General features: G+C 36.7%; 2 long non-coding RNA genes across 3 annotated transcripts in view; one reads left to right on the top strand and one right to left on the bottom strand.

Moving 5' to 3' along the window:
* The window catches only part of LOC118911626 (uncharacterized), a 78,827-nt gene extending 56,889 nt beyond the window's left edge, over positions 1-21,938 (top strand). For both annotated transcript variants that reach the window (XR_008997071.1, XR_005024516.2), the window contains exon 3: positions 19,280-21,938. This is a non-coding gene — a long non-coding RNA (uncharacterized LOC118911626). The remainder of the gene's footprint in view (positions 1-19,279) is intronic.
* LOC118911625 (uncharacterized) lies at positions 1,860-11,597 on the bottom strand. Its single transcript, XR_005024515.2, has 3 exons — positions 11,508-11,597; positions 2,404-2,505; positions 1,860-1,991 (listed from the first exon to the last, which is right to left on the bottom strand). It is a non-coding gene; the product is annotated as an uncharacterized LOC118911625 (long non-coding RNA).
* Positions 21,939-22,223: the final 285 nt, after the last annotated feature.

The following is a 22,223-nucleotide window of genomic DNA, read 5'->3' as shown; positions in this document are numbered from 1 at the left end:
CAGCAAGATGCCACAGATCCTATAGTAAGTAGTGTCTTAATGGTTTCTTTACCACCACACTTGCTCTCTCCAATTCCATTTTTATATAACAGTGAATGAATCGTCTGTCGTGCCAATATTTCTCTTAAAACTTCACTGGCATACTATTGTGCTGAAGGTCTAAAGTCCTAACTCCTTAAAGTGACTTATAAGGTACTTCAGGATTTGTGTTCTACCTCTGGGGACTTGGACTCTCTAGTTATTATATTCTTGCTATTATATTTAGTCTCTCTTAGTTAAAGGGAACATGCTGCAGTGAGTTCTAACTTGTTTCCTTGTCTCTCTCTACTTGACAACTTTCTTAATTTTCCTGTCTTCCTTCCCCTCCTTTGTCTAACTAACATATTTATCCATTTGTCTGAGCTTATAAAAGACATATAACCTTCATCAGATCTCTCTTGACTCCTCTGAACATTAGCACTTATACTTTATTTTCTTTAAGTGTTCAAAGTTTGTCTTTCTTGTAAGGTTAGGGCCATTTTCTTTCACCTAGTCCTGAATACCTAACATACACCATAATGCCCAGTATGTAACAGGTGCTCAGTAAATACCAGTGGAGAGAACAAACACCCTGACTTGTCTGATTTTACAACTCTTCTCCTTATGGCACACTGCAAATTAGACTGAATTTGCTGATCTTGTTTCTTTTGCTTATACATTTAATTTATTTTGTGTTCATGGACTAGAAATGATTTTGGTAATATAGAGAGAAGGCAAATATATATATTTATTTATATATAATAATATAATTAATTTTATAAAATCAACATTGTATGATCATATACTTAATTATAATTATATATAATATTATATAATATACAATTATTTGTAATATATATGTCACATTTTACATATTATTATTATTATATATCTGGTAAATTTATTGAATGAAATTTAGTAAATTTAGTAAATTCACTTTGCTTCTTGTGGAGAGGTCAGGTGTAAATGACATTTTAAGTTAATGTGTCTTTCTTGTATCTTAACCTCCTTAGAAAAAAAAAGTAAGTGAGTACTTACACAGGGAGCTTGGACAAATTTCCAGCAGTCTGAGAGGAGTCTTACCCATGTTGCCTCAGCTGTGGTCTTGCGCTTCATGGACATTTTTCTGGGGTCTGGCATCATGAAGACTGGCCGAGGTCTGCCCTGGGGAGGCCTGTCAACTCTGGAGGCCATTCTAAAAGTAATGGAGAACCTTGGGAAGTACAGGTCTTCCTTATATAGGGCCTTCCCTATAGGCCTGTCTTCTTTGACTTGTGTCATTTTGGAAGTATGGTTGTGATGCACACTTTGTGTCAGGTGAAGTTATCATAGCACCTCTGATAACTCAGCTATTATAAAGAAAAAACAAAAGAAATTTCAGAAGACTTCTCTGGACATTAAAAAAAAAAGTCAAACAAATAAGTCTTCTTAAATCAAAATGATCTTTATTGCCCTGGAAAACTGTCATGTATAATTTGTATGCATTTAGTTGGAAACCTATAGAATGGCTTGTAGTCTCTCTCCATACCTTTTACCTTCCAGTATTTCTCAGTTATCTCATCTGTGAAGTGAAGACACTTCTAACTTATACTATATAAGACTGTTGTAGACCTAAGGTAAGACCATATATTTGAAATAACTTTGTATACTATAAAGTGCCATTTATGATTTATCAAAAAATTTTTAAGTACATATATTCCAGACCTTGTGCTAGGCCCAAGGGAGGGTATAAAAGTGAGTAAGATGTAGTAGTCCTTGCTCTGATCGAGCTGACGTCTGAGGGAGGTGACCGATGAGGGCACACTCATCATACAAGAGAAACAAAACTACAGTATCACAGATGGGGCAGCAATTAATTCTATCTAGAGGGTTCACAGAAGAGACAGTATTCTATGTGGGCTCGGGAGGATAGGTAGTATTTCACCAGAGGGAGAAGACAAGAAGGGCGTTCTAGTCAGGTATCTACTTCTAATCTGTAACAGGGGAGTCACTTCATTTTTAAAACAATGGTAAGTGGCAGGAAGATACCCAGTAGGACTATAAAAGACATATAATTGTGAGTTGTATTAATTTTTGGGTTAAGAGAAGACAAGTGAAATTCATAAAAGAAAACAGTATCAAGTATTCAGTCTAATTTGCAGTGTGCCATAAGGAGAAGAGTTGTAAGATCAGACAAGTCAGGGTGTTTGTTCTCTCCACTGGTATTTACTGAGCACCTGTTACATACTGGGCGTTATGGTGTATGTTAGGTATTCAGGACTAGGTGAAAGAAAAGTCATAAAAGAAAGCAGTATCAAGAAAGCAGTAACATATTAAGTTAAAAATCAGAACCAGGAGAAATGAAAGTTCGATGTGGGAAACAGGGATTTGTTACTTTACATATACCTGAAAAAATGCTTGAAAGCTTTAAGGCCACCCCAGAAACTTCATGAATCAGAAGAGGAAGCTCTTCTTTTACTTAATGATCAGGTAAGTGAATATGTCAACCTAGAGATTAAAAAACAAATTCAAACCGACTAAGAGTGTTTGGTCAGGGATACATTCAAATGCCTTTAACGAAACAACTTCAACAACAATTCATGGACTAGGCAAAAAAATAAGGGAAAAGAGCTGAGTTCTAATTGGAATTATTGTCAACACTTTGTGTCAGAGGTGTAAAGGCCCTTTACTCCTTCATACCCCTTAAGACCTTTAGCCGGGGGTGACTGACTCAGATGAATATTCTGATTTAGCTTTAAAGACAGAAATATGTACAAGACAAATTCAAGACAGAATCATTTCCAATTTTCAAACATATTAAGTTAAAGATCAGAAATATAATTTAAATTATCCTGAAAGGGAGTGCTATTTATAACTGTCACCAGGGCAACAGATGCAAATGTGGGTTTTCCTGGGCAAACTGTACTGTGACTTTAGTTATGGGAACTGCACAGTTAAACTTGTCAAACAGGACTAAACAAATGCTTTTTGTTCTCTAAGGAGCTCCTGGGGCTTCCGGTCTTGAAACACCAGTTTTGGCCTAGGTGGACTTTATTATCTAGGTGGGGATGCAGAGGGATAATGACCCGTATAGTATTGTAGTTAACAGCATCGACTAGTTTTAAATCTGGCTAATTAACTCTGTGCCCTTGGGAAAGTTGCTTAACCTCTCTGGGCCTCAATTTCCTCAGTAAATTGGAGATAATATTGTTGTTGTGAGAATTATATAAGTTAATATATGGAAAGTTCTTACAGCAGAGTCTGGCTCATAAGATTATATAGATGTTCATTATTTTTATAATTATCCCCATTTTACAACTGTAAAAAAAAAAAGGAACAAATAAACAAATTATATTCAGGGTTAACCTGATATTTATGTTCACTTTAGGACAGTCAAAAAGTGATCCAGGATAGACTGAGCTGGAAACTTGGGCCTCCTCCAGAAAGAAGTATTTGAGGGGAGAGAAGAAAGAGGTCAGATAAGATCTTATTTTATTGGTTTAGTTTAAAGTCTCTGAGGTGTCCAATACGGGGTCAGAACACTACTAGACTTACTCCTATAGTTATGTCCACAAGACAAATTAGGTTTAAGAAAACACTAGAAACAGCCAGAACCACCGTTGTGAAGTTGACATGTATGTGCCTACCTTTAAGTCTTGACTACTAGGCTGAATCCTTTTCATAACTGTAAATAAAAATAATTATAAGTATCATTCTTGAGCATTTCCTAGATGCCAGGCTCTGCCGTAAGCCCTTTGTATGTTCTAATTCATGTAATGACAATAAATACTTGTTTTAAGTACTATTATTGCTACCATTTTGCAGATGAAGATACTGAGGAATAGAGATAGTTAATTATTTATTCATTCTTATATTTCACCAATGCCAGATACACACCAGGCACCTAATAGGTATTTATTGAATTGATTTTCTTGTAGGTTTATTAATATTTTCTAGAGGAATCCACTTACATGGTTGAGTTTATTCAGTAAGAAGAAATTTTGAGAATCTATTTAGAAGAAAAAACATTTATAACTGCTTTGCTTCCCTTGCATATATTTGTTCTTGGTATTTTGATTTCTGCAATTCCATGAGAGTGTATACTTATGAACAGCATTTCCAATACCCTTTTAAGTACCACCATAGTAAGGAAAGAAATGTTATATGAGATTTTAAATTCTGGAAATCAGCCTGACAAATGAATATAGACAATTTTTAATAAATCATTTATATTTGGCTTTGGAAAGCATTATTGTGGATATTTTTTTCTCCAAATATTTGATTTCCTAATTATGTTTACCTCAGGACGATATTATAATTGCTTGCATTTTCTGAGCACACACCAGCTGATAAGGGAGGGGCACAACCGGGCAGTTCTTTAAATGTCAGTAGGCCAGTCTGGGGTTAATGGTGTGCTCTGAATCTTCCACACAGTGGAAAATCTGCACAGGAAGACCCTCCAGTGAATTACATGCCTGTGGTAAAAAGTGAGAAGTACAGAGAGGATGCCAAGCAGAGAAAGAGGCAGCAGGAAAGACATCAACAGCAGAGAACAGAGTGTCCATTAGAGGCAATTGATCAGGGAAACAAATAGAAGATGGCAGTAAATTTTTATTCTCCTCAAAGGGCTATTTTGCAATGGTACTTTGTACTCTAAATGATTGGTTACAAGAGCAGACACCACATTTTATGTTCTGGGTCAGCTATAGCAAACAATAATGGGGGAGAAATAGTATTCCCAAGGATATGATAGTAACAATGTGTGTTTATTTGCAGCATTTAAAATTTAAAGGGCTGAGCTGGTGAAATGACGTTTTTCTAAATTTCAGAGTGACCCAGTGGCTTGTCCCTATTTTTTTCCTCATCAGGCCTGTTTGATAACTGAAATCTGAGCACTGCTGTAATCTCATCAGCCTTATTTCTTTAATAAAAGGGGTCAGCCTCAGTGACCCATCCCTCCAATAAACATTCATTGAGCAGTAACCATGCAGGAAATAGTCTAGTGGGGGAGAGAAACCCTAAAACAGAATTAGGGATCATCCTGTAATTATAATTATGTTGAATGCCACAAAGAACAGTTATGCTGTTTTTCAGAACATTGTATAGAAGGACCTAGTCCAGATTGCTGTGTATGTTGGGAGGGAATGGAGGACTGAGGGAAAGTGCCCCTGCATAGCTTACACATGAAGAGACTTGAAGAACAGGTGGGAATTGGCCAGGTGAAGGTAAGGTGGGAAGAGTCGGGGTGTGTGTGACTGATCTTACTCTAGTCTTTATATTACAAGTGTTTTGCAGTTTCAGAGTTAGTCAGCAGCTATTTCTTCTGTGGCTGACTGGAGGGAATGTAATAGAAATTGGAAACATCACACAATAAAAATAGGGCACTGGATTGCCATATGACAAAGCCCATCAGCAGAGGTGTGAGGTAGAATTACAGATGTGTGGTTGGATAGGTTGCCTTTTTTTTGGCTATGAAGGTGCCAGAAGAGGGAAGGCCGAGTGCATGGATTCAGTGGAGGTAGAAGACAGCAACTGGGAACTTTTAGACTGCTCTCCTCACGGTGGCGCCATTATTATGGGCAAACGGGACCTCCCTCTGGACAGACCGGGAATGCCTGACGTGGCTTCTAAGGTTGCTAGATACAAAAGACCCAGATGGCAGATGTAAAAAAAATCCGTCTTCAAAGACATCCTAAGGGGAATTCAGTGCTGCTCTCAGAGCAAGGATTTTTTTTTTTTTTTTTTTTTTTTTTTTAATAATTATTTTTTATTGAAGGGTAGTTGACACACAGTATTACATTACATGAGTTTCAAGTGTACAACACAGTGGTAGAACATTTATATACATAATTCTAGGTTCCAGCTTTCACCCTACCAGGCTGTTACAATATCTTGACTATATTCCTTATGCTATACCTTACATCCCGGTTACTAATTTATTTTACCATTGGAAGAGCAAGGATTTTAAATCTACACAACCTAAGACTACAGTGCCGCTGATAATTTCAGGTATTTATTTTTATAGTAATATGGGGAGAGGTGACTTACCAACTTTTTTGTGCTTAAAGCTGGATTCTGTTAAATCACCTCTGAAAAAGTATGAAATTAAAAGTAAAAATTAGTTAAAATCCCATGTTAAAAAAAATATCTGTGTGGGAGGCAGCAGCTCAGTCCGGGAGATTTGAGAGGAAAGCTCTTACCGTGTTCACAACCCACACCATCAAAAGGTGTAAATTCTCAGGGAGGGAATTCTTTGGCAGCAGCGACCTATATAATCACATTTTCCTCAGAGCATAAGAATTTATGTTCAAGTTTTTAATTCACATTGAGATGTAAAGAATTGCTCTATAATTATGAAAATGGCTAAACATTTTCCTATACTATCCTTTCAGAAAACAGATTCTTTGAGCAATGATTGAATCCAATGGTTAAAGTCATGACAGGAAAGGAGGGACTCGCTATGCACGCAGATAGGAACATGTGTGTGTTTAAGTGTGACTGCCAGATACGAATATGCATTATTCGTATAATACGAATAATAAATTATTCTATTTTCATGCAATCAGGTAGATTAAATGAGAAAATCCCACAAGTATAGCTCTCTTGTAAGGATCATGGCTATATTGACAGTTCATTTTCAAGTACAGATTCCCCCACCTGAAATCGAAGAAATCAAACATAATAGTTCTTCTGTTGACTCTTGATTATTAGTCTAGAATTATGCTTTAATGCTAAATTGATTTTCCAGAGTTAATAATATCACTACATCCAGGAGCCCAGATTATCTGAGTTCTACTATATGCCAGCTTTATGTGGAAGGAGATAGGAAAAGTTTCATAATAATGTTAATAGCAGGATTAATATTTACTGAGCACTGTTTATGTGCCAGGCAATAGTCTAATATCCATGTGTTGTCTCACTGGCTCCTCAAAAAACCCTATGGAATAGGTATTATTTTTACTTCCACTTTACAGATCAGAGAAAGGAAAATTATGAAAATTGGCCAAAGTCACACATCTCATAATTGTGATCACCCTGGCAATCTGACTTCTCTACAGATTCGTTACATTAGAAGTGAAACATGTTTTATCTGTTCTTTTACTTTCAAAACACATTCAGTTACAAATTTATCCTAATTCTTCCCTAGTCAAGTGTTCTGTTTTGCTTAGTGACACAAAATTTAGTGACAGAAGAAGCTAAATGTTATTGGCTGACACTTACGGACCAGTCAGTCCAAGGATGTTATTTTTGCTTTCTTACTCCGGTACTGTCAGTTTGTAAGCAAATTTTACTCTCTTCCACCCCTTTTCTCATCTTTCAACCTGAGAAAATGACAAACAGATCTTTAGACAATTTCCTTGTAGGTACAGAGCATGCAGCATGTCTCAAATGTATTTGACCACAAACCTGTCCATCTTTTTGGAAAGTGTTTTGTGCAGTGTTTCCAAAAACTGTTGATAAATGCTGTTCTATATTTATTATAAACATTTTTTAAAAATCTCCTTTTCATCTCTCCAATGATTATAGTCTGGATTTTTTCTTTAAGACTTCTAGAATTTCAAATCCAATGGCTTCTTCTCAGATCATATCTCATGACTTCCCAGGAAGTGACTTTATTGACAATTTCTGAATTGCCTTGGAACATTCTCCTTTTTGGGTTTCTAGTTCACCACTCCCCTCTGGTTATCTTTCTTCTCCTCCATCTTCTCTTCTTGGTTTTCTTTATTAACTTGTCTTTAAGTCTTAAATGTTACTGTTCCCCACAGTCCCGTCCCTGATTGTCATCTCTTCTGTCTCAGTGTTGTATTTCCAGTTGTTTCTTTAGATTGCCACACTCATTCTTACTTTATGAATCTTCCCAGACTCCTTTAAAAGCAACTAATTCTCCCCTTTCTCTGCCCAGGGCAGTAAAATGCTTACCATGTTGCATTATGTCTACCTTCTAAATAGTCTTTTCTTGTGAGGAAATGAGGCTCTGTTAGTTTATCAGACAAAAGTTTACATCTCATTCGTACATGAATATATGGCAGATTTTGGCATCTCTCGAGGGCACCTGTCTGCTATTCCAGTCAGTGACTCAGAGATCCAGACAACTTTAAATTTGAGGCTCCACTTCCTCAATAGAAGAAATTTTCTCTGACTTGCATGGCAGAAGAGAAAGATTAGAAATTTAGTAGAGGCCTGCTAATCCAGGTCTGAGTTGTTCATCTTCCATTGGCCATAACCAACCATAGGGTTCTGTCTGTGGACAGTGGGACTAGGAAGCTTTGTCTTTCGTGAACCCAGGCAAGAAAGAGGAACACCTGGTGAATAGTTTAGCACAGCAACTGTACTGTAATCATTTTTATAGCCACAGTACTTGACATAGATTTTGACAATGAACACCAATAAATGTTTCTTAAACTGCATCTAATATAGTTCTAACGTGTCATTTTGCAGATGGAAAAGATGAGCCCCCTCCCCCCGCCACTGCAAATGAAAGTGACTTTTCCCACATTACTTAAGTAGATATTACTGAATAGAACAAGAATCCAAGTCTATTGCTCTTTTTCTGTACTTGCTGTTCATGGAGGAATTTGCTCTGGAAGTTATATGATTTTGCTAGGTTGAGCATTAATCCCATTAAAATTGTGAGTTTTTGTTTGTTTACTTGCTTGTTTAAATCTTGGCTTACACGGTTACCAGAGAAGTAGCATGAGATATATCAGGAAAACAAATCAAATACAGTAGAAAAAACTGAAAATAGATTATCAGCAAGTTGCCAGGCAGCAACAGTAACTATTTCTGGTTCCTAAATAGCCCACATATATTTGACCAGTATTATACCTTTGCTACATAATTTTTAACTGCATAGCAAATGTTTTATTGATAGAAAAAAGAGAAGGTTAAAAAGCGAACCACAGTATTATAAATTATCAACTAACATTATGTCTTTAGTTCTTTACTGTAGTTTCTGGACCAGTAATTCTATGTATCTATATTCTGGAATAGTGAATTGAATTCTTAGCAATTTGGGACCTGTTTTCTCATTTTATTTTGACTAACTTTTTAATTAGTAGGTAGGGATCTCTCAGTGCTATTTTATCTATGAAAATATTAAGATTCTATGGATACCATATTATCTTTTGGGGGGGGCAATCTTAATTGTTTCAAAGCTTGGTGGTTTCACTTACTTTACATCTCAAAGAGTCCTCCTCAAAACTCCATTGAGATTCCTCTTAAGCTCTACTTCTACATGTGAACTTCCATTTGAACACAAAAACTAATCTTAAATGCAGTGCTTCTAAAATAAACTCATGAGCTTTTCCCCTTCTCTCAAGCCTCCTCAAACAGCTGAAAGTGACAGAGGCTCCTGGTTGTGGCATGTGGCTGATTTCTAGTCGATGGAAGTGAGCAGAAGTTATACTTATCCTTCTCTCCCAAGTCTGGTCCATACCAGCTTCTTGGCCCCAACAAACTAACAAATCAACAACAGACAAAAACCCCTCCTTCCTAGTTTCCACTTGGCTGGAGATGACTGTGCAAAACTTAAAAGCCATATTGTCGAAAGCTTTTATCAGTCTGAATTCTTAAATGACTGAGGAAAGAGCACTTTCACCCTCCTGGACTGTTTTGAAAACAAGAAATGAATGTATTCCATGTTGAGTCATTGGTTGAGACTATTGTTATCACAGCATCCTCTATTACAGAAACCTCAGTTTACTCCCTTAGGAAATGCAAATAACCATAGTTGACCCTTGAACAATGTGGAGTTTAGGAGTGCAATCAACACTTGCACAGTTGAAAATCTGTGTCTAATTTTGACTCCCCCGAAACTTAACTGCTAATAGCTTACTGTTGGCCAAACCTTTACCAAAATACATACAGTGGATTGGCACACATTTTGCATATTATGTGTATTATATCCTGTATTCTTACAATAAAGTAAGCTAGAGAAAAGAAAAAGTTTTTCAAATTGTTGCAAATCTCCAAAAAGTTTTCCAAAGTATGTACTGAAAAAATTCACATATAAGTGGACCTGTGCAGTTCAAATCTGTGTTGTTCAGGGGTCAACTCTACTTTATTTTGAGAACTAAATGAGATAATATAAACAAAGCATTTATTTTAACACATGATTCATAGAAGACACCTGACATTTTTAGTTTCTTCTCTTCATTCCATCCTTCCATAAGTAGGAAGAATACAATCCTTTTTCTTGCTTCTAAAAACTTTGATTCCTTTACCATTTTTTCTACTTTCTACTGGGCAAAGAAAACAGTGATTACAAAACTGGAATGTGTTAATTTTCTGTGCCATATCTACGTGGTCATGGATATAAATACTCATTTCTCATCTTTCCTTCTGTCTCCATCCTATTCCTTCTGCTTTTTAATATTGGCTCATATTTATTAAGCGATTAGTATGTGCCAGACAATATATGAAGCTCTGCATGAATGATACAGTTAGATCTCATCAAGAAGCACTATTTTATACCTCCATCTTGCAAATGAAAGAATTGGGGAGAGAAAAATTGAGCAGCTTGTCCACAAAACAAGTGTGGTAGAACCACCATAAATCATTAAACTCTCTCACTCTATTTTCACTTTCTATTAAGCATGCTCATATCCCTAAGATCTTGAGAAAAACCACTTTCTGAATTCTTCTCCTTCATTATCTCTATTTGTTTCCTCTACTTCCTCACCTCTCATTCTCCAAGCACCTGGCTTGTGTCCTCACCACTCTCATGATTTGCCTATTTTCCAGTAACACATCCAGTAGAAACTGCCTAGTTCTTATATCATTCAACCTTCCTGAAATATTTAGTTCTGTTAACTACTCTCCCTTTGCTGAAACATACTCCTCTTTCTGTTGTATCTTTTTCACTCCACACTACTTTTGTAGGCACTCTTTCTCAGTCCAGCTTTGGGGATTCTTTTTTCTGTGACTATTCCTTAGATACTTGTGTTCCTCAGGGTTTACCCCAGAAAACTCTTTTTTTTTTCAAACTCTAAATATTCTGCTGAATATTGTTCACTCCTATGGCTCCAGTTACAAAATATATGCCTCTCATTTGTATCTTTTATCTAATACACACATTACTCTTGAATTCTCTAAACATTTCATCAGTTTCTATGTGACTTTGTCAATTCAGATACTGCACATTACTGAAACTAAAACTCAGCATTTCTAAAACTGAATTCACAATCCCTCTCTCTAAATATCTTTCCTTTTAATATTTCTCCCTCTAAACCTCCCTGTTTCAACCACTTGCTTATTTGTCCAAGTCGGAAATTGCCGATCATCTTTGGATCGGCTCCTCCAGTCATCCCCCATGCCCAATCAAGTTCTGAGTCTTATCAGTAAACAAGAAATTCTATTTCCTAAATATAAATCAACTTTACTGGTGTTTTTTCATTCATCATTTCCGATGATTTTCCATTATCCAGGCCTCCTGAGTAATGAATGCTGAAGCTACTTATTTGCCATTCTCAGAAGATAGCATGCCCTTCAGACTTTGTAAAGAGACATACCTTTTTCTCCCTTTTATACTTGGAAAAATCTTTCAGTCATCAGCTGTCTTGTCATTACTCTTGTGAGCCCTGTGAATTTTTTCCTGAGGCAAAGTTGGCTGCTTGTTTACCTACCCTCTCTCCTGTACGACCACAGAACTTTGCACCCCTCTCTTTCCTAAATATTTATTAGAAACTTCGTAACTAGTAGAGTATTTATCTCTCTGCTAAATTGTGAGAGCCTTGAGAAAAGGAAGCTTGTTTTCATTACATGAATTGGAAATTTTGTTACATTTCCTAATTTTAAAATACTTTGCTAAAGGACGAGTTCACTGAATGGCCATTTGCCAAGTGATTGGCTTCACCAAATTTATCAGTTAATTCCAAACAGTTTTAGTAATTGAAGCTATTTGGATGTTTAAGCTGGTTCCCAATGATGAAACAGGATCTCCTGGACATTAACATTTTAAGGTTGATATATTACCTGAGAACCGGGCAAAAAATCCATACATGCTAAAGGTTAGCAAAAAAGAATCAGTGTTAAGTTTTAAAAAATTCTCAAAGGAAAAGCTCTTTACTAACCTTCTTTTTTTCCCCCCATTTTATATGTTACAGGATCACTTACCTACCTCTGAAATATTTTCAGTTATCTTTGAATGTCATTCTCTATCTCAGTAAACTTAAACATTTAAATTTTTTTTGCCATTTCCTCAAATGGCATACCAGCTTTCCTTTTATATATCTAGCATTAAAGTTTAAATTAAACTTTGGTGAAGACTAAACTGTAAATTGAAGCTGACAGACACTAAAATAAGTCAGAATTTTAAGTTACATTAAAAATTAAATAAAAGGTTGAAATTAATTTAAATTTAGAATTAAAATGTAAATTCATCCCAAAGAATCAGAATTGGGTAAAAATATCACATCTCCATAAAACTCAAAATGCAATTTCTGCCAAGGAACAATTAGGGAATCTTGACTTGGTTGGTAGCAATTTGCAATATGACTCCTGAAACACAAAAAACAGTGAAAAGAAAGGGCTACAAGGTGTTAAAGAATGGCACAAAATAAACTGATTAAAAATAGTGTAAATTATAACAGGTGAATGCTAAGAGGGTGGCTCAGTACGAAATGATGTTTTAAAAGAAGAGTAAAATGCAGTATAAATTGAGAATTCCTCTAAGAAAACTAAAAGTTTACTTACTGCATATGAGCTATTTCATATTCAGTCATCAAATTGAATATTCCTTTTAAAACATAAAAACATATGTTAAAAAGTATATCTTTTGTCAAATCAGTCCATTTGATGGGTTGGGGGTCAGTGAGTCAGCCATTCAGTGAACCAATTGGTAGTGATTTTGTCCCTGGTTGGTTGCCGTGGAACTTGCCTACATTCACAACCCATTCTCCAATTTCCACACCTTTCTTGTGCTAATTCAGTGACTCTTCCTCCTGCAGTTTTCTGGCATCTTTTTTAAGTAAAGTCTGTTAATTCTTTTACAACTAAGATAACTTAAGCTCCTCTGGTCAGAGGTTTTGTCTTTGTTTTCCCCTCTTTTCCAGTCTCATCCTCTCCTATCTGGCCAATATATATTTGTCCTCCTCCAGGCTTAGCTCTGCACCCTTTCTTTTCTCTGTTCTTTCCCCAGGCAATTTCATCTTCCCCCTGACCATCAGCAAGATCTGTGAGGAGATAATTTGCCAGTCAGTGGCTCTGGACTCAACCCTGTCTCTGGGGTATACCCAACATGTGCACTTAGATGTCTCAGAAACGCCTCAGATTCAGTGTTGCCAAGATCACAGGTAAATATATATATATTCCTCTCCTCTCCTCCACCACACCAACTCCACAAATTTGATCTTTCTTGGAGTTCTCTGTTTTAGGCACCCATTTTCCCTCTGATGGAACAAGCCAAAAGCCAAGGAGTCACTCACCTCACTCCTTCTTCCTCAGTCTCTGAATTCGGCCTATCACTGGTTCTTCCATTTATTTTCCATATGTAGTCTCACCAGTCCTTCCTGTTGTCACCATTCTAGTTCAAACTTCCATCATCTCTTGTTGAAGCTACTATAATAGTTTATTACCTACCTTATGGGTTGTAAGGATTAAATTTTTACTCTTAAAGGCTTAGAACAGAGTCTGACATCTAGTAAACACTCACTATGTGATAATTCAATAAAAGCAGTGTGTTTTTTTGTGTTTCCCATCCCCCTTTCTTAAGATTAAAAAAAATTTAAATATATTGCTAACATAAAAATCAGATTATATTACTCTCCTGTTTAAAACTTTTTATTAGCTCCCTATTACTCTTAAAGACCAGAATTCCTAACATGGCCCACATGTCTATGCAAGTTTTGGACCCTGAACACCTTTCCAACGACCTCTCTCCTTCTTTGGGCTCCAGCCACTGCCCTGTCCAGACCCTAGAATGTTCCATGCCATTGTCCAGGCCAGAACCTTTGCCTACCCTCTTGTGCCTGCCTCCTAACACCTACCCCAGTGCCCTTTGCTATGAAACATTTCTTCCTTTTTTTTGTTTAGTAGACTTTATTTTTTAGATTTAGGTTCACAGTAAAACTGAGTGGAGGTACAGTGTTCTCATCAACTCCCTGTCCTTGCATCAAGGCACAGCCTCCGCTGCCTTTTTCAAACTCTTTTTAGCTTCCTTTCACTAGATACATTTCTTTATTTCTTGGCTCTCACAGAACCATATTCTGTTCTCCAAACACTCCTCTGAGATTGTAATGCTTTGGTATTATTATTATTTGTTGCTTGTTTTTTTCTTCACAAGGCATAAACTCCATGAGGGCAGACTGTGCTTATAATTGCTTCTCATTTACTTCCCAAGATAAGATCCTGCACCTGGTATGTAGCAGATCTTCAATCATTCTCCATTGTGGTTGAATGATATGTATCATATAATCCTATTTAGTTTCTGGGTAATATGCAGCTCTGTGTAATTACCATTAAAGGAATTTGAAAACATAAAATAAAAAGTAACTGTAATTTTGCTATTTGTTTCTGTCTCAAACTAATTTAGATTTTGCATTTAAAATTATTCTTGTACAGTAGCCCCTAAAAATTAAGCAGATATTACTCTAAGTATAGTTGTTGGAAATAAAATTATTCTATTATCTATTAAATATAATAATTCCTTTCTGCTTTTATTCCTCCCTGTTTTTAAAAACTGAGGGTTTCAAGACTGTAAAAATGTGCCAATCTTACCTGAGAGGTAATCACCACCACAAGGGGGCAGAGACAGACAAATATTCAGTTCTTTTGACTAAATTCTGTATCACGAGAATGTTATTCTTTGACAGAATAAATTTGGGCCATTATTTTTTGTATGAGTTTTTTTTCCATTTGCCATTCAGTTTAAATATCTATATGTACTATTACCCTTTCACACAATATATATGTTTTAAAAGATGAACAGACCTCCATTATACAAATTGCAGGCATGAAATAACTTGTTTCTTCAGTACATTAAGTAATTTTATAGAGTGGTAAGAATGAGATGCCAGACATCGCAGTAAATTGTTCATTGGTAATTTTATAGCTAGTTTCTATTCTTCTGTTTTATCTTTACCCCCAAACCCCACCCCCTATACACATATACCCACATATATACTGATTGGAGGAAGAGGAGATGTTATAAATTAAAAAAAAAAATCATTTAGGGAATATTTATGTATTAGTGGTACAGAAATAAGAAATTGAGCATTTTTTGCTAACAGAATTTCACAGTATACTTTGCTTTATTGTTCTACCTTTCATGCACTAAATACATATTCATCTTCACTTTGATTAACAAATACACATCATGAGCTCTATATGGCCAGCTTGACATAGTTCTCCTTAACAGTTGGGTAGGATTTTATGTTAATGATCTAATTACATGACTAACTTTTATTTGTTGTTCTGAAATTCGGTTTGCTGTAAATGAAAAACACATCAAATTTAGAGTTGAATTTTAAGAATGTTAACTTTAATGACAGTGAAAACAACATGACTTATATGTGAACAGATGCATTGGTTAGGGAGAAGTTTGGAAAAGAGAGAGAACTTTTTTAGAAAAACTAGTAACAGAGAATGAGACTTCAATTCAGACTGGGAGCCACCAGAGAACCTATGGGCAGTTGGGAGGCAAGTCATCTAGACTCAATGCTTTCCATGCCTCTAGATCTGCTCTCCTTGGCTTCTTGCTCTGGAATAGCACCTCCTCCAACCAGCACCTTCATTTTTTCCCCAGGTAGTGCAAGTAACTGGGCATATCTAATATTTTCTTATCTCTTGAACCCAAGGAAGATATTGCTAGTAGACCACAATATTTCCCTCAGTACCGCTAAATCTATCAGTATCCTTTTCAGATCAGTTCCTCAGAATAGATCAGATACCAATGCCCACTAATTACAGCTTGTTTATGAGGTGAAACATATTGACATCTTGGTGACTTAACCAAAATTGAGGGCTGGTTAAGTCAGACCAGGGCTGGGTGGCTTTGGAGAATATGATTTTGACTTGACTATGATATAAAGATGTTAGTGGAACAGAATGTCCTTCCTCTGTACAGATGGTGACAGAAAAATCAATCACTTAGTCTGAGGTGAGAAAATAAACCAACTAAAAATTCTTATAATTTTATTACTCCAAGTCAGGCTGAATTAGAATATTCATCTATAAGCACCATAAAAGAAGGGACATACTTATTTTGTTCATCACTGTATCTCCAACAGTGGATTTCATCAACAATCTGACACACACCAGGTACTCAATATTTACTGACTGAATGAATGAATAGTAAATAATAGCACATACTGTATTTTATGCTACATGATCTTCTCCATTAAATGAGGTAGTTTTTCACTCTAAGCTGGTGACTGCTTTGGGGTAGAGGTCCTAGAAAAATAAAAGGGAGATTTTTCTTGAAGGGTAATCTATGGCCTTTTAGAAAGTAGCAGCAGAAAGATACCAACAATAAAGCCTGGGAGTCCTTCTGTGAGTGCTTTGTTTAGTCTGTTTCATTTCAAATTGTCAAGGAATCAGATAATTTAAAGGATTTGAAATGGAGATTCCTCATGAGTCAATATGGATACTATTAAATTGGACATAAAATATTAGACATTAGTACTCCTCTGTGACTCAATTTTTGTGAATATCCAGCTCTTAAATTTTTGAGGAAAATCTTTCAAAATCTTTCAAGGATATTTAATGTGGTTTCCATTTCTAAAAGTTAATTAAATTCCAGGTTAATTTCTTCTGTACACTGGTATACTGAACTAGGAATAGAAGACTCAAAACTGAAAATTTTAGTATTCATGTGACCACAATTAAGCATGAATAATTTTCAAGTTTAATAACTGGTGTCATAGAAGCAGATGGCCTCTGGGCCATCTGTTATTTGTTGACACATAAAGGAAGAGGTTATGAAATGCTTCAGGCTAAGTAATGGAATAGATAAATAAGTCCTTCAGTTATTATCTATGCCAGTGCTGTCCAATAGAATTTTTTGCCATAATGGCGATGTTCTCTATTTCTGGGGACCAAAACAGTAGCCCCTAGCTATATTCGGCCATTGAGAACTTGAAATGTGGCTAGCACAGCTGAGGAACTGTATATTTAGTTTTATTTAAAATAAATAATTAAAATTTATATTTAAATAGCCACCTATGACTAGTGCTGCTTTATTTGGACAGTTTAGACCTGGAAGAATAAATGCCTAATTAGAGTACTGAAATTTTTGAGAGTAGATATTGAAAATTTCAACAAATGAGATATCAGACTAAAACTAGAGAAACACACAAGAAATGTAGTATAACAATTTTAAAAAGCAATTACTTAAGCATCTATCATGTGCTAGATTCTTTGCTAGGCAATGTTATATTTATCATCTCAGTGAAAGCTTTTAACAATTCCATAAATAAATGATTTATTGTCATTCTTTAGGTACGAAGTCAGATACTGAGATGTCCTCAGTGAAAATAGGATTAAAATTTATATCCATCTAGTTTCAAAAACCATGCTTTTGTAGAATTTGAGAGAGCAGGAGAAAACTACCTATACATGACTGTGCATGTGTGTTCCACGAAGCAACGTCAGGGTTGGAGTGAGTGTCATATTCAAACATTGGGTTAGCATTTCTTAAATTGTTAAGGCTTGGATTGGTTGCTTGTGATGTAACAGGGCTGAAGTTAAGAGTGGGTCAGATGGTCTGGGTTGGCTAGAAGGATGGTGAGGCTGAGGATCAGGCAGGTACCAACAGAAAGCATTTCTGGGTGAACATGAGTCTCATAGATTACTGGCCCTCAGGTACATGAGCAACAGTCGCTAGACTTGCTATTCCATTAGAGGCACTGACCTATGAGAGCATCCTGGGCTCTATTTTATGGTTGGATACTTTGATGTGATTTCTCTCCAGTAATGCTCTGTGACTTGATTTTATCCTCATCTGTCATATGACATATGTGATGTGATATTCACCTGGTAAATGTGAAATGGTACATTTCTCTTTCATAATTGTGTCAAGAAATAGCTTCTGAAACATCAGAAAGTGCGCTTTCTTACGTGAGGAGGATGGACATGTGCCTCTGCTTGTTGACTATCACTAGATCCAATGCTTCTGGGTTCATATGTTTTACGAAGTTCCTAACACCCTGTGGAGAAGTGTGTCCTGTGTCCTTAGATTAAAAGGGTAATAGCATTTTTCCTGTCTGGTCTTCAGAGTGTGTGCTGCAAAAGATTCTGCACTAGCTTGATTATTAAATGAAGGAGTCTGCTTAAAGAAGCTGAGTATCTTGGTTTCAAAAGTTGGCTTTCCCAATAATTGAAATGAATTGGAAATGAATGAAGGCCAGGGTATGCATATTTTGTATATCTGTATCTTGAAATCCTGGGATGCTTTTAAAACTAGAAATCAATATTAGAATTCTTTGATAAAGATTCAGACAGGGTAGTCTGACAGCCTGTTTAGGGTTGGAGCTGGGGCTCCTCAAGTGAGACTCTGACTGGTTGTGGCTATTTTTGAGATCCAAATAATGAAATCTGTTGCAAGATGGTTGAGTCTTAGTAAGATTATCAGTCTATGGAAGTAGTGGATGAGAAGGGCCGCTGAAATGCAAGCCAGAAACGGGAAATGAAACTAGATTCCTGATAGTGCAGAGGAAATGGTGCATCAAGCAGGAGGGGAGCTGGAGAAGGAACACAGACGCAGAATAAGATTGTCACGAGGTGGTTAGGCAGCAAATTACTTGAACTGCAGCCTACTTAACATTTGAGCAAATGTGCTTCTGGGAGCTAGGGGCTTGCTCTTAAAAGATTTAGTTCTGTAGGACAGGTGCCTTGCTAAAGTCCAGATCGGCTTCAGTACTGGAGGAACAAACACATTTTGCAAACTCCAAATGTTCATAGCTAGGGGAAAACTCAATTCCCAGGAAATGACTGTTCTTTATTTGATATTCTTAAGCATCAACCATGTATTAGACAATATGTAACCTTAGAAATTGAATGAAATTTCTGCTAGCATAGCCCAGTTGCCTAATGTCTTCTGGAAAAATAAGAAATCCTGCTGACCTATGTCAGAATCAATCTCTCTCTCATTCTGCCTGTGTATGTGTGTTTGTGTGTGTGTGGCCTTTATAAAGGAGGGTAATAAATCTCCTTTCAAATTTATCTCAGCTGTGGGAGAGAGAAGTGGAAATGTTTTGTCCATTTGAGAGGAAGGTTATCTAAGTACTGTAGTATGTGATTTGTTAGCGCTGCTTGATTTAATTCACTTTTCTCTTATTTTACCAAGATGACTGTGGTGGTGCCCGCAAGTACACAGCTGGCTATGGACCTGGAGTCAGATGTAAAGCTATGACAGGTAGTATGGGGGATAGAAAGGCTGCCTTACTTGCTGCTCGTAAAAATCAGCTCACATTTCCCTCCCTCTAAACATGGAAACATGTCTGTCAACACTCTTAAAACATTTAAAACATGGTGGGATTATGAATTAATAATTAAAATCCATTCATCTTTCAATCAATATGTATACTGAGCACATCCTATGGCAAGAAACACCCTCATCAATTGTCTCCACACATTGCTGTGTGTGTTCTTTCCTCCTCTGTTATTCTCTTCTTTCTTCTTTTAAGTAGATGGTTTTTGTTTCTTCAAGGTTTTTTCTTTACTCCGCAGGAGGTAAAGCAACCTCTTCTCAAAAGATTTTCTGAAAGATTATGCTCACAAATAGTGGACAGTGGGGGAGAGAGAAAGACTTGCAGTGTCACCAAGAAAGAATGGTCCCTGAGTAAAAACTCCCAGGAAAGATTCTCAGGCGTCAAGCATGGCACAGAGCAGACAGGGGCCATGTGAGACAATGTGAGAAGGGAAAATGGGGTTTTTCCCAGTAACCAGTGTGTACTAAAACCAGGATGGGCCTCTGAAATGTCCTGGGACAGAATAATACACCCCACTCAGATTTGTGTGTGATGTTAAGGAAAGGATGACAAGCCCTAGTAATAATTATTAGAATTTAAATTCTCTACAGATTGGTGAGATTTGGAATTCATTTGATTAAACAGGGTTGGATTTAAGTTGATTTAAATAAAACAAACCAATGCTCTATTTCTTGCACATTTGGATTCATAGATTAAGGCCTTTTTACCTACTATCATGCTAGGGAACACAAATTTAAGCAAGTGATTACTGTTGTGAATCAGCTGATCAGTGAAGGAAGAATGCAGGATACTTTGGAAACACAGAACTGAGGGCCCAGTTAGGAGTGTGCTGGGGAAGGTGGGTGGGGAAGGAAAACAATCTCTGCATGCACATTTTAGCTGTTATCTCTAGGATAAATGATACTTAGCTTGGTTAAGGCGATGCTGAAGGTTGTAGGGTGTGGCAGACAATGAACAATATACAGAAACATCCTGAGGTGGAACAGAGCTTGGATCCTCCAGTGTGGCCAATGCCTGAGAGCAAAGGACAGAATGGCCAATGCAGAGGACAAAGGAGGCATGTGCTTCAGGTTGTGTGGGGCCTGCCAGACCATATTAAACAATGATAATAAGAGAGTGGAGATCCACTGAAAGATTTTAAGTAGGGGAGTGAAAGAAAAGATTTGAAATTTTCTAAGATTAACTTTGACCACAGGTTGAAGAATAAATTAAAGTGACAAAGAGGATCTCGAGGACCAATATATGATTACCGTTGGTTGGACTAGCTTGGTGCAGGAAGAATGGTGAAAAGTTGATAAGAGATTTTTAGGAAATTGAGTCAATAGACCCTAACAATCTAATGTTGAGGTGAGGGGCATGAAGTACAGGAGTAAAGAGTGAGAAAATTTCCTACATTTTTGGTCTGAGCAACAAAACAAAGGATGTGAAATTATGGAATTAGGAAGCACCAGTTAAAGAGCACGTTTTAGGGTTCATTCTTAGCACATGTTTGACCTGATTTGGAGACACCTAAGCTTTTATATGCATGTTGTAGCAACTACATTATTGAACCTAATAAGAATAATTCAATATTAGATTAAAGGTGATTGTAATGAGTGATGATAAATTAAAAGTAGATGATTTCATTTTGTTGGACACATAAAATGTTAAATTTAAGAGGGAATTAAACTGCATGTGAGCAATTACTGACAAAGTTAACAACCTTGACTAAGAAACAGACTGAAGATAGATGGTGGCATGAATAAAATTTCCTCAGATTTTCAAATGACAACAAGAGGCTGGTGGAAGACACACTTCTGAACTGCCAAACACAACACCTTAAAACTAAAGGACATCAACTCATAAGATATGAAGTTCTCCCTTGATTTCAGATGTCTTGGGCTTGTAAATCATTAACAGTGGACATTTCATTACATATCATGAAGACAGCTCAGTCTGCACATCTCCACAAGTCTGACCGCTTCAAGTGTGTCACCTCCAGGAATGATGAACTGAATGAATGTGTGGTTTTTGATCAAAAAGGTTTTTGCATCTTTGAATTGTAATGAAAGTGGTGGTTGTTAAGTTTGTTCCCTCTGTGCCCTCTGCCTTTTAAGGCTAGCATTACAAAGCCAGCCATTTGACTTCTGGCGTAACTTTATCATAAAGCTTGCCACAGATGGAAGAATCCAGATCGTCTTTCCTTTCTGTTGTATGGGAGATCACGGTGGAGACTGCATGTTCACAGAACCATAGCTTTTTCATGAAGGAAAGGGAAATAGAATAGATTTTTCAGGAAGTAAAACAGTGGATAACTAATAAGAGATTATTGGCAGGCTATCAGGATCTCTTTGTCAAGTGGTCATGGAAAGACACTGTGAGAAGCCAGGCATGGGTGCCTTAAGATTCTGTGAGGTCTGTTGTCTTGAAACACCTTGTATGTTTCTTAATGACACTTATTGTGCTCTACCTTATAGTATAGTTAAAGGACAAGTTTTCTCCCTTCTAGATGATAAGTATAAACTGCAAATAGCAGACAGGAATGAGTTAAAAGGTTTCTGTGAGTTAATCCCAGCCTGCAGTACTTTGGCAAAATTTAATTACAAGGCTGGTTGCAATAGTTGGGAAGCACTTGGTTGGGGAACATATTGAAAATGAAACAGGAAAAGACTATGTAGAAGGAAGACCTTTATTCCCAGAAGTACAGTCTTCCCTGTGGCTTTCTGCTTAAAAACTTCCTTCCCATACAAGGTTCATAGAGCAAAAAGCTTCAAACTGGGGATAATGGGTAGTAAGGCACAGTCAGACAAGGCAGCGGTG

The sequence above is a fragment of the Manis pentadactyla genome, chromosome 4 (assembly GCF_030020395.1).
Source record: "Manis pentadactyla isolate mManPen7 chromosome 4, mManPen7.hap1, whole genome shotgun sequence".
In the NCBI taxonomy this organism is placed as follows: domain Eukaryota; kingdom Metazoa; phylum Chordata; class Mammalia; order Pholidota; family Manidae; genus Manis; species Manis pentadactyla.
The sequence above is the reverse complement of the archived record's forward strand: the minus strand, read 5'-3'. Positions and strand labels throughout refer to the sequence as shown.